Raw genomic sequence first — 10,971 nt, 5'->3', positions numbered from 1 at the left:
TGGCCAACATGGTGAAACTCCATCTCTACTATAAATACAAAAAATCAGCCAGGTGTGGCGGCACATACCTGTAATTCCACCTCTGTGGGAGGCTGAGGCACGAGAATCTCTTGAACCTGGGAGGTGGAGGTTCCAGTGAGCCGAGACCATGCCATTGCACTCCATCCTGGGGGACAGGAGCAAAGCTCCATGTCAAGAAAAAAAAAAAAAAAATAGGTGGGCCTCGTGCAAGTTCCCGTAGTTTCAGCTACACAGGAGGGCCAGGGTGGGAGGATCACCTCAGGCCAGGAGTTTAAGGCTGCAGTGAGCTATGATAGTGCTACTGTGCTCTAGCCTGGGTGACACAGTGAGATCCTGTCGCTAAAAACCAACATAAATCAAACCAAAACGTTTTGAGAGGTCAAGGTGGGAGGATTGCTTGAGGCCAGGAGTTGGAGACCACCCTGGGCAATATAGCGAGATTTCATCTCTAATTAAAAAAAAAGTTGTCTGTAAATGTTGTATAATCAATGGAAGTTACATTTCTTCATCTTTATACACAAATTCATAAGGTAAATATTTTCATGGTTCACATGTCATCGGAATGTTGTATTGCTGGTGATCCAAACCCATTAGGCAAATATATTTTCACCAATTGCTAATTATTGGAAAGATGTTTCCTAAGCACCAAGCTGCTTAAGAGGCGTTTGATAGTGGTAGTTTCTGTCCTGTAGTAGCGTAGAAACTGGTGTGCTGTATATATGTGTGTTCATGTGTCTATAAAATTATGCTTCTAAGGGAGGTCTTTTTGAGAAGATATGTTGGCTGGGCATGGTGGTTCACACCTGTAATCTCAGGACTTTGGGAGGCCGAGGTGGGGGGATCACCTGAGGTCAGGAGTTCAAGACCAGCCTGGCCAACATTGTGAAGTCTGTAGTAAAAATACAGCAATTAACCAGACATCATGGCTGGTGCCTGTAATCCCAGCTATTCAGGAGACTGAGGTAGAAGAATCATTTGAACCTAGGAGGCAGAAGCTGCAGTGAGCTGAGATCGTGCCATTGCACTCCAGCCCAGACAACAGAGTGAGATTCCATCTTAAAAAAAAAAAAGACTTAACACTACGGTATAAATCCCTTTAACAATTTTGTGTTTTTGCCAGTCTCTTTAAGTGCAATGAGTTAACTGTAGATTTTTTCTGTCTGCCTCAGCCACTTCAGAAGCTGGACTTCAGGCTCATGCCACCGTGCCAGGCTGATTGTAAATTTCAAGTGCCTGGGATCTACTGCCACCTAGTGTTATATTGCTCTCAGCTCTTTCAAGGCTGACCATTTAAGACTAGAAATCTTGTTGGCCTTCTTCCTTCCATGTGTGCCCCAGTACCCTACTTCTGCCCCTGATTCATAAAGTCACTAGGTCCGTCTACCAATAACTTGGGGAAGGAAAACAAAACAGCAAAAAAGGAAAGTCGGACGGGCATGGTGGCTCACACCTATAATCCCAGCACTTTGGGAGGCCCAGGCTGGAGTACAATGGCACAATCTCAGCTCACTGCAACCTCCACTTCCTGGGTTAGAGAGATCCTCCTGCCTCAGCCTTCTGAGTAGCGGAGATTACAAGCACTCCACCACACCCAGCTAATTTTTTGTATTGTATTTGAGATGGGGTTTCACCATGTTTGCCAGGCCGGCCTCGAACTCTTGACCTCGTCATCCGCCTGCCTTGGCCTCCCAAAGTCCTGGGATTACAGGTGTGAGCCACCCCCCAGGCCGCCTGAGTCCTTAAATGGAATACAAGTGTTAAAAAGTCATTTTTACTTCCTATTTATGGGCAAAAGGCAGAAATTAGGTTCCCTGTGACAATTCAGACTGATTGTTTTGTGAGATCTTTTTTGGGGGGGTTGTGTAAGAGTCTTGCTCTGTCGCATAGGCTGGAGTACAGTGGCATGATCTCAGCTCACTGCAACTTCAGCCTCCCAGGTTCAAGTGATTCTCCTGTCTCAGCCTCCTGTGTAGCTGGGATTACAGGCATGTGCCACCATGCCTGTCTGGTTTTTGTATTTTTAGAGACAGATTTTCAACAAGGTGGCCAGGATGGTCTTGAACTCCTGCCCTCAAGTGGCCTGCCCGCCTCAGGCTCCCAAAGTGCTTAGATTACCCATGTGAACTGCTGTGCCCTGCTGAGAGGTCCATTTTGCACATATTTTCACCTAGTCCAGTTTGTGTTTTCATTCTCCTAAGTGTCTTTCATGAAGCTTTTTTTCTCCCCCAGAGACAGAGTCTTGCTTTGTCACTCAAGCTGGAGCGCAATGGCCTGATCTCAGCTCACTGCAACCTCCGCCTCCTGGGTCCAAGCAATTCTCCAGCCTCAGCCTCGTGAGTAGCTGGGATTACAGACATGCATCATCATGTCCAGCTAATTTTTGTATTTTTAATAGAGACGGGGTTTTACCAGTTGGCCAGGCTGGTCTTGAACTCCTGACCTTGTGATCCAGCTGCCTCGGCCTCAAAAAAAAAGTGCCTGAAACAATTACATTCACGCCTGCTTTCAAAGGAGGTCTAAAATAAATTTCTAAACAATACCTGTGCCCTTGAGATGCTGCTGTCATTCCTTAATTTGCTTATTTATTTATTCTTTTTATTGAGAGGGAGTTTCGCTCTTGTTGCTCAAGCTGGAGGGCAATGGTGGGATCTCGGCTCAGCGCAACCTCTGCCTTCCGGGTTCAAGGGATTCTCCTGCCTCAGCCTCCCGAACAGCTGGGATCTCAGGAGCCTGTCACCACCCCCGGCTAATTTTGCATTTTTAGTAGAGATGGGGTTTCACCATGTTGGTTAGCCTGGCCTGGAACTCCTGACTTCAGGTGATCCACCCTCCTCAGCCTCTCCAAGTGTTGGGATTACCTGCACGAGCCACCGCGCCGGGCCCTAATTTGCTTATTCTTTCCCTCACTAGTGTGAGCCCCTCCTGTGTTCCTCCATCCGTGGCCCTTAGGGAACTTACAGCCTGGGGGCGGCATGGCTGCTTTGAGAGACAGGAGAGCCTCTTGGGGGAGAGGCACACTTGGTGGCTCAGGAGGGTCCCCTTTAGGAGGTGGCGTTGGCACCGAGGCCTGAAGGCTAAGGAGCGGGATGTGGAGAGCTGAGCCCCCGCCGTCGTGGTGGAGGAGACAGGCCTGCACAGTGTTCCTCGGGCCGGAAGGAAGGACCCGGCAGTGGGGTTGTAGCCCAGTGCAGGAGGGAAGAGCTGCGAGGGGACAGGCTGGAACCCCAGGGCTCCGTGTGCCAAGGTATGACAGTGGGGTTTGGTTGTAAACGCGAGGGGATGTGCGGGTTTTAAGCGAGGCTGTGGCTGTTTGCACTTTTCTTTTTTTTTTTTTTTTTTTGAGACAGTGTTGTTCTGTCGCCCAGGCTGGAGTGCAGTGGCGCCATCTCGGCTCACTCACTGCAACCTCCCCCTGCTGGGTTCAAGCGATTCTCCTACCTCAGCCTCCCTAGCCGGGACTGCATGCGCCCACCACTACACCAGGCTAATTTTTGTATTTTAGTAGAGACGGGGTGGGGTTTCGCCATATTGGCCAGGCTGGTCGCGAACCCCTGATCTTAAGTTATCTACTGACCTCGGCCTCCCAAAGTGCTGGGAGTACAGGCTTGCCCGGCCTATTTGTACCTTTCAAATTCGATTATACTAGTAAGTAACTGAGTGGAAAGGAAGGGTGGGAAGTGGAGTGCGGAGGAAGCAGGAGGTGAGGCGACAGCGACAGATCAAGCACAGCTGGTGTCAGGGGATAGCCGCGGTTCGTGCTGTGAGGGCGGCCCAGGGTGCGTGTGCCCGAAGAATGGCCCGTGGGCCTGGGGGAGGCCCTGGGAGGGAGTGCCAAGCGAGGCATCCCACTTCCTCCGATAGATACCTCCCAGGCTCACTACCTTTGCCTCCCTCACCCCTGCCCCCTGAGGCCCAGCTCCACCGTCGCCCCCCGGAGAGGATCCTCGGCCTCTCAAAGCAGCCATGCCGCCCCCAGGCTGTAAGTTCCCTAAGGGCCGCGGACCCAGGAACACAAGAGGGGCTCACAACTTGTGAGGGAAAGAATAAGCAAATTAGCGCCGGGACCGGAGGCTCACGCATGTAATCCCAGCAACTGGAGAGGCTGAGGCGGGTGAATCACCTGAAGTCAGGAGTTCCAGACCAGGCTAACCAACATGGTGACACTCCGTCTCTACTAAAAATGTAAAATTAGCCGGGGGAGGTGGCGGGCTCTTACGATCCCAGCTGCTCCGGAGGCTGAGACAGGAGAATCGCTTTAACGCGGAAGGCGGAGGTTGCGGTGAGCGGAGATCGCGCCATTGCACTCCAGCCTGAGCAACAAGAGCGAAACGCCCTCTCAATAAAAAGAATAAATAAATAAGCAAATTAAGGAATGAGAGCAGCAGTTCAAGGGCACTGGTATTGTTTTGAAATTTATTTTAGACCTCCTTTGAAAGTGGGCGTGAATGTAATTGTTTCAGGCATTTTTTTTTGAGGCCGAGTCTCGGTGTCACCCAGGCCGGAGTGCCATGGGGCGATCCTGCCTCCCCGCACACTCCCGCCTCTGCCTCCGGAGTAGCTGAGATTCCAGGCCCGCGCCACCGCGCCCGGCTGCGAAGCCAATCCGCGCCTCGCCAGCGGAGGGCGCCGGAGCTGTAGGCGGCCCAGCCCCAAACACACCCCTTCGCCTCGCCACGCCCCCTACCCCGCCCTCCGCTTGGTCACGCCGGGGGCCACACCCCAGTGCCTCCGCGCCTTGATGCCCCGCCCCTCGCCACGCCTCGTGCCCCGCCCTTGCCCCGGCGCACTTCATGCCCCGGAGCACTTTATGCCCCGCCCCCTTGCCTCGCCGCACCCCGTGCCCCGCCCCATCTGCCACCCCTGGCCCGACTCTGGGCCCTCCCAGTCCCTCGCCACGCCTTCCCCCGCGGTGCGCGGCCCCCGGGTCCTGATTCTACTTCCGTCTGGGAGGACTTGGGAGACCGACGTTTCCGGGAGCGCCGCTTGGAGTTGGTGTTGGCCGCTTTTGTCATGGCGGCGTTTTCTGGTCCGGCTGCGCCAGTCTTGTCGCGTAAGAAGATGTCGAGTTTCAAAAGGAGGTGGCGCAGGCTCGCAAGCGCGTAACCCAGGTGAGCAGGCGCCCTAGCCCAGGCTGCGAGTAGGGGACACGCACCGGGTGTAGCCGTTTCTGGGGTCGCGCAGTTCCCGGCCGGCTCCTCTTGCCTTCGCGCTCGCCTTCGTTACCTCCAGGGTCTCCCAACCGGATTCGCCTGAATCAGGGACCGACCTCTTGAGCTTGCAGGCCACGGTTTCCCAGACGAAAGGGTTTACGCCGGTCAGTACATTATGGAGGGGTTTGGCCGCTGAGGACTTGGGGCCTTCATGTGGAGAGTAAGGAGGAGGCATTGGGGTGACGGAAGCGGAGGAAGGAGCCAGCTGGAGGGAATGGGCTCCCATACCGCAGGTTATCTCCGGGTTAGAGCTGTCACTGCCGCGTTGCCTCCGCTAATGGGGGCCCCAGACTTACCACTTTCGGGAGGTCTGTATGCCGGGTTGGAGAGCTGAGAGTTATTAGAATGCTTTATTTGCCAAGTTGCGCTAACTAGGGCCCCTGACATCCCTTACACTTTCTGTGGTTTTTAGCATAAAATGCACCGGGAAACTTAGACGTTCTTGTTACAGAGGTAAGGGTGTGACGACTGAGACGCTGAACGGCTCATCTGTACTGTGAGAGTTAACAGTCGTCTGGAAACGTTTTCGATGAAGTGCGAGTAAACAGTGTGCATCCAAAGTGAAGGGTACAGTTATGTAGAGTTCTCCGGGCAGAAAATCTAAAATGGCTTGTTCAGAGATGTCCTTGCCTAACCGCTGATTGACATACAGTAGTTATTGAGCACTGACATTTTACTGAGTGGTGGGGTGCCAGGCTGGAAAGACAGTCGACTACTGCTCAGCCGTGGCCCTTGTGGGTAGAGACATTAAACAGCCAGTTCTTTAATTACTGCTGTGGTAAGTGGAAATGCAGAGTAGGTTTTTGGGCCGAGGGCTAGGACTAGGAGTTTTGCAAGCTTTGTTGCCATGTGATTTTCTTTTAAAAATATTTAGCCGGGCGCTGTGGCTCACGCCTGTAATCCCAGCAGTTCGGGAGGTCGAGGAGGGTGGGTCACCTGAGGTCAGGAGTTCGAAACCAGCCTGGCCAACACGGTAAAAAAAACATAGCGGGGCGTGGTGGCAGGCGCCTTTAATCCCAGCTACTCAGGAGGCTGAGGCAGGAGAATTGCTTGAACCTGAGAGGCGGAGGTTGCAGTGACCTGAGATCGGGCCACTACACCCCAGCCTGGGCAACAAGAGAGAAACTCCGTCTCAAAAGACAATAAAAGAAAAGAAAACAATACTTAATTTACCTGATCTTTATGTCTTCAGGGAAAAAAACAAGAACAACTTACTCCTGGAGTCGTCTATGTGCGCCACCTGCCTAACCTACTTGAGGAAACTCAGATCTTTTCCTATTTCACCCAGTTTGGCACTGTGACACGGTTCAGACTGTCCAGAAGTAAAAGGGTAAGATTTCTGTAGTTGCGTTTGATGTTTTGTTTTTCAAATGTGTATTAACTTTGACATTAAAGAGCACGTTCACTTATGTATTATTTCTTATCAGATTTCATTCCAAAAGGGAGAGTGGCTGAGGTTTAGAATCTGAAACAGCCAGAGGAGCAAAATTAGTATTACTGTAAAAGTTTGTTTTTGTTTTTACATTGCTCCAAATCCTTACATTAAGTTGACAGTCCTGGTAAATGAACTTATGTATGAGGACCAGGTTTATCCATCTTCTTGTATTAGCCTTTGGTACAAGCATCCCTATAATAGCAAAGGTTTAGATAGTGAATGAAGATATGGACTCTGGAGTTGGACTGCCAAGCTTTAGGGCCAGGCTCCAGCCCTTACTAGTTAGAGTGATATGACCATAGCATGCTCAGTGTTGTGATCTGTTAAATGTGAGTAAAACTTTGCGGAAGTATTTAGTCAAAGATTAAATGAAATAATGACTATAAAATCCTTAGAATTATTGTTTGGCACACAGCAAACGCTATATAATTACTATTGTGTCATACCTGCCTTCTAATGAGAAAAAGGTGTGTGTAGCTTGTTTCAAGAGTAGAGGAGTGACCCACTTTATTTCACTTTCTTCTTTTTTTGTTTTTGAGATGGAGCCTCGCTGTGGCCCAGGCTGCTGGAGTGCAATGGTGCAATCTCGGCTCACTGCAACCTCTGCCTCCCGGGTTCAAGTAGTTCTCTGCCTCAGCCTCCCGAGTAGCTGCGATTACAGGTGCCCACCACCACGCCTGGCTAATTGTTTGTATTTTTAGTAGAGATTGGGTTTCACCATCTTGGCCAGGCTGGTCTTGAACTCCTGACCTCGTGATCCACCCACCTCGGCCTCCCAAAGTGCTGGGAGTGAACTGCTGCACCTAGCTTACCCATTTTATTTTTCCCCACACGTAAACTGTAATGGGTTGTAGCCATAGACACCTATTTGATTTAGCATCTAGGGCATAGGGTGTGCATCTATCTTCTGTTAGTTGTTCTAAAGATACAGATTATAGGTAGAATTGAGGTCCCTTTTGTACCCTTCCCAATGCTCTTCACCTTCTCCTTTAAGTAGGGAATTAAATTCACAAATTCAGTTTTCAGTGCTATATATAAGTTTTTACTACATATATAAATGTACATATAGTGCTATTTTAAAATTCTATTATTTCTGTCCTTCAGCGGAATTTTTTTGTTCAGTAATCTGAGCATTATTCCTGTAACTCTGGTGCCTTTGTCATCACCGTTGCTTGTACTTGGGTAACGGAAGTTTATCCACCCTCCTACGGAACATTAGGTTTTGTTTTGTTGTTTTGTTTTGTTTTGTTTGGAGACAATCTCACTGTGTCACCAGGCAGCCATAGTGTAGTGGGGCGATCTCGGCTCACTGTATCTCCACCTCCCAGGTTCAAGTGATTCTCCTGCCTCAGCCTCCTGAGTAGCTGGGATTACAGGTACCTGCCCCTGTACCTGGCTAATTTTTGTATGTTTAGTAGAAACAGGGTTTCACCACGTTGGCCAAGCCGGTCTCAAACTCCTGACCTCAGGTGATGCGCCTATCTTGGCCTCCCAAAATGCTGGGATTACAGCATGAGCGAGTCACTGTACCCAGCCCAAACATTAGGTTTTTTACTACTCTTAACTCTTTAGATGAAGCTGCTACGAAGTCTTTATGCAGGTATAGGCAGATTTTTTTTGGAAAAGTATTTTGCAGACTTTGGTTCTTAGTAAGAAGTAAGTTTTTACCATCACAAAGAAGATAAGGGTTTAAAAAAAAAAAAGTTTTACAGCACAAACCAGCACACATACACATGCATGTAAGCATAACCGAAATAAAAGTCAAATGAGACAATGTTTAAACTTGTCCTGTTTGATGATTTTCTACTTCATTCTACTCAGAATTTTTTTTTGTTTTTGTTTTGTTTTGTTTTGTTTGAGACAGAGTCTCACTCTGTCACCCAGGCTGGAGTACAGTGGTACAATCTCAGCTCACTGCAGTCTCCACCTCCCAGTTTCAAGTGATTCTCCTGCCTCAGCCTCCCAAGTAGCTGGGAGTACAGGTGCGTGCCACCACACCCAGCTAATTTTTGTATTTTTACTAGAGACAGGGTTTCACCATTTTGGCCAGGCTGGTCTCAGACTCCTGACGGGTGATCCACTCACCTCAGCCCCCCAGAGGACTTAGATTACAGGTGTGACCACCGCGACTGGCCTAGCTTTGTTTTGTTTTTTTTTAGTATCCTTGTGACCTAAACTGATCCTGTTACCCCCTAAAAAGGTCAAGCTCTGAGTTTGAAAAGTGCAAGTGTTTTTCCCTATTGCGGTATAGTAATTGTTCCCCCAGCTGTGTGTTTTTATTTCTAGGCTATAGAGCAGTAGAAGAAATAGTGGGATGAGCATCTCTGCAGTCCTCACCTGGATTCACCCATTATTAACATCCTAACACATGAGCTTCATTTTTTTGTTTCTATATAAACACTTACACACACACTTTTTTTCTGAACCATTAGAAAAAATCGGCAGTTATACTTTAAATACTTCATCATAAATCTGAGAATGAGGACATATCTTTCTGTATAACCACAGTATAATGGTATATAATGCACTATCTTTGTGTATCTCCAGTTGTTCCCAAAATGGTTTTTTGTTTGTTTTGTTTTCTTTTGTTTTTTGAGAAGGAATCTCTGTTGCCCAGGCTGGAGTTGAGTGGCACAATCTCAGCTCACTGCAATCTACTCCTCCCAGGTTCATGCGATTCTCCTGCCTCAGCCTCCCGATTAGCTGGGACTACAGGCATACACCACCACATCCGGCTAATTTTTGTATTTTTTAATAGAGACATGGTTTCAACATGTTGGCCATGCTGGTCTCAAACTCCTGACCTCAGGTGATCCACCCGCCTCAGCCTCCCGAAGTGGTGGGATTACAGGCATGAGCCACCACACCCAGCCTTGTTTTGTTTTTGAGACAGGATCTCATTCTGTTGCCTAGGCCGGAGCACAGTGACAGGATCGTGGCTAACTGCAGCAGCCTTCAATTCCTGGGCTCCAGCAGTTCTCCCGCTTCAGCCTCCGAAGTAGCTGGGACTACCAGTGCGTGCCACAACGCCTGGGTAATGTTTCTTATTTTTCTTTTGTAGAGACAGGGTCTCTCTCTGTTGCCCAGGGTGGTGTCGAGCTCTTAGCCTCAAGCAATCTTCCCGCCTCGGCCTCCCAAAGTGGTGGGATTACAGGCGTAAGCCACTGTGCCTGGCCCTGAAAATGTCTTTAGCTATTCTTTTTGTTGCCTGTTCTGAGTCCCTCTCAAGATCTGTGCATTACATTTACTTGTTAAAGCTTCTAAGCCTATCTAGAACAGTCTCCTTGCCCTTTATTGCTTGTTTGGTTTTTTTTGAAGAGTTCTGGCCATTTGTCTTATAAAAATCCTGCTCACTGAGGAGATGCATGAAAATTTACCATTTCCAGCATTTTTGAGTAGTAAAGCCAAGCTCACTCTAATTTTGACTGTTTGCTTGGTATTTCCAACATTCTGGAATTACTGGGTAAAGTTTTTTTTTTCTTTTAATTACATAACTTATGTTTTCAAATCACTTCTCAAAAGATTTATCTCGGTTTATAGTGATGGTACATTTGGTTGGATTTCATAGTGTCTGTCTTCCTAAAAGACACACCATCTGTCTTTCCCCTCCGTGTGCTGCTGAGACAAAGTTTTCCTCCTGTTGCCCGGGCTGGAGTGCAGTGGTGCAGTCTTGGCTCACTGCACCCTCCACCTCTCGTGTCAAGCAATTCTTCTGCCTCGGTCTCCCGAGTAGCTGGGATTACAGGCGCACACCACCACACCTGGCTAATTTCTGTATTTTTAGTAGAGATGGAGTTTCACCATGTTGGTCAGGCTTGTCTCAAACTCCTGACCTCGTGATTTGTCCACTGCAGCCTCTTAAAGTGCTAGGATTACAGGCGTGAGCCACAACACCCGACTAAAGACTTTTATACAATGGAGTGTTGTTGAATAAATTCCAGCCCTAGGAATTGTATGTTTATCATATGTAATGAAAACCCCAAGAATACCAGAAAATCAGCTGTGTGTTGAGACTCTTGCATCTTTTCTTTTTCCCCTAACGGTCTGCAGAATATGTGAATTGAAGTTAGAATTAAATGTGTCATAATGTTTGACAAGGGGCTAATATACATTATTTAAAATAATGTTCTAGGAATTTAATAATGCATTCAAATCTAATTGTTCTGTTTTTGTGGCAGATTCTCTGTTGCAGACTGGAAACAGCAAAGGCTATGTATTTGTGGACTTTGAGTGTAAGGATGTTGCCAAGACAGTTGCAGAAACAATGAACAACTACCTGTTTGGTGAAAGGCTCTTGGAGTGTAA

At 48.4% G+C, this 10,971-nt stretch overlaps 1 pseudogene; it reads left to right on the top strand.

Annotated features, from left to right (window-relative positions):
• Positions 1 to 5,031: 5,031 nt before the first annotated feature.
• On the top strand, positions 5,032 to 10,965 carry LOC116547094 (annotated as a pseudogene).
• The last annotated feature ends 6 nt before the right edge of the window (positions 10,966 to 10,971 follow it).

This window comes from Sapajus apella, unplaced genomic scaffold (assembly GCF_009761245.1).
Source record: "Sapajus apella isolate SASKATOON/1434 unplaced genomic scaffold, GSC_monkey_1.0 scaffold2051, whole genome shotgun sequence".
In the NCBI taxonomy this organism is placed as follows: domain Eukaryota; kingdom Metazoa; phylum Chordata; class Mammalia; order Primates; family Cebidae; genus Sapajus; species Sapajus apella.
This window is presented reverse-complemented; position numbering and strand designations above follow the sequence as displayed.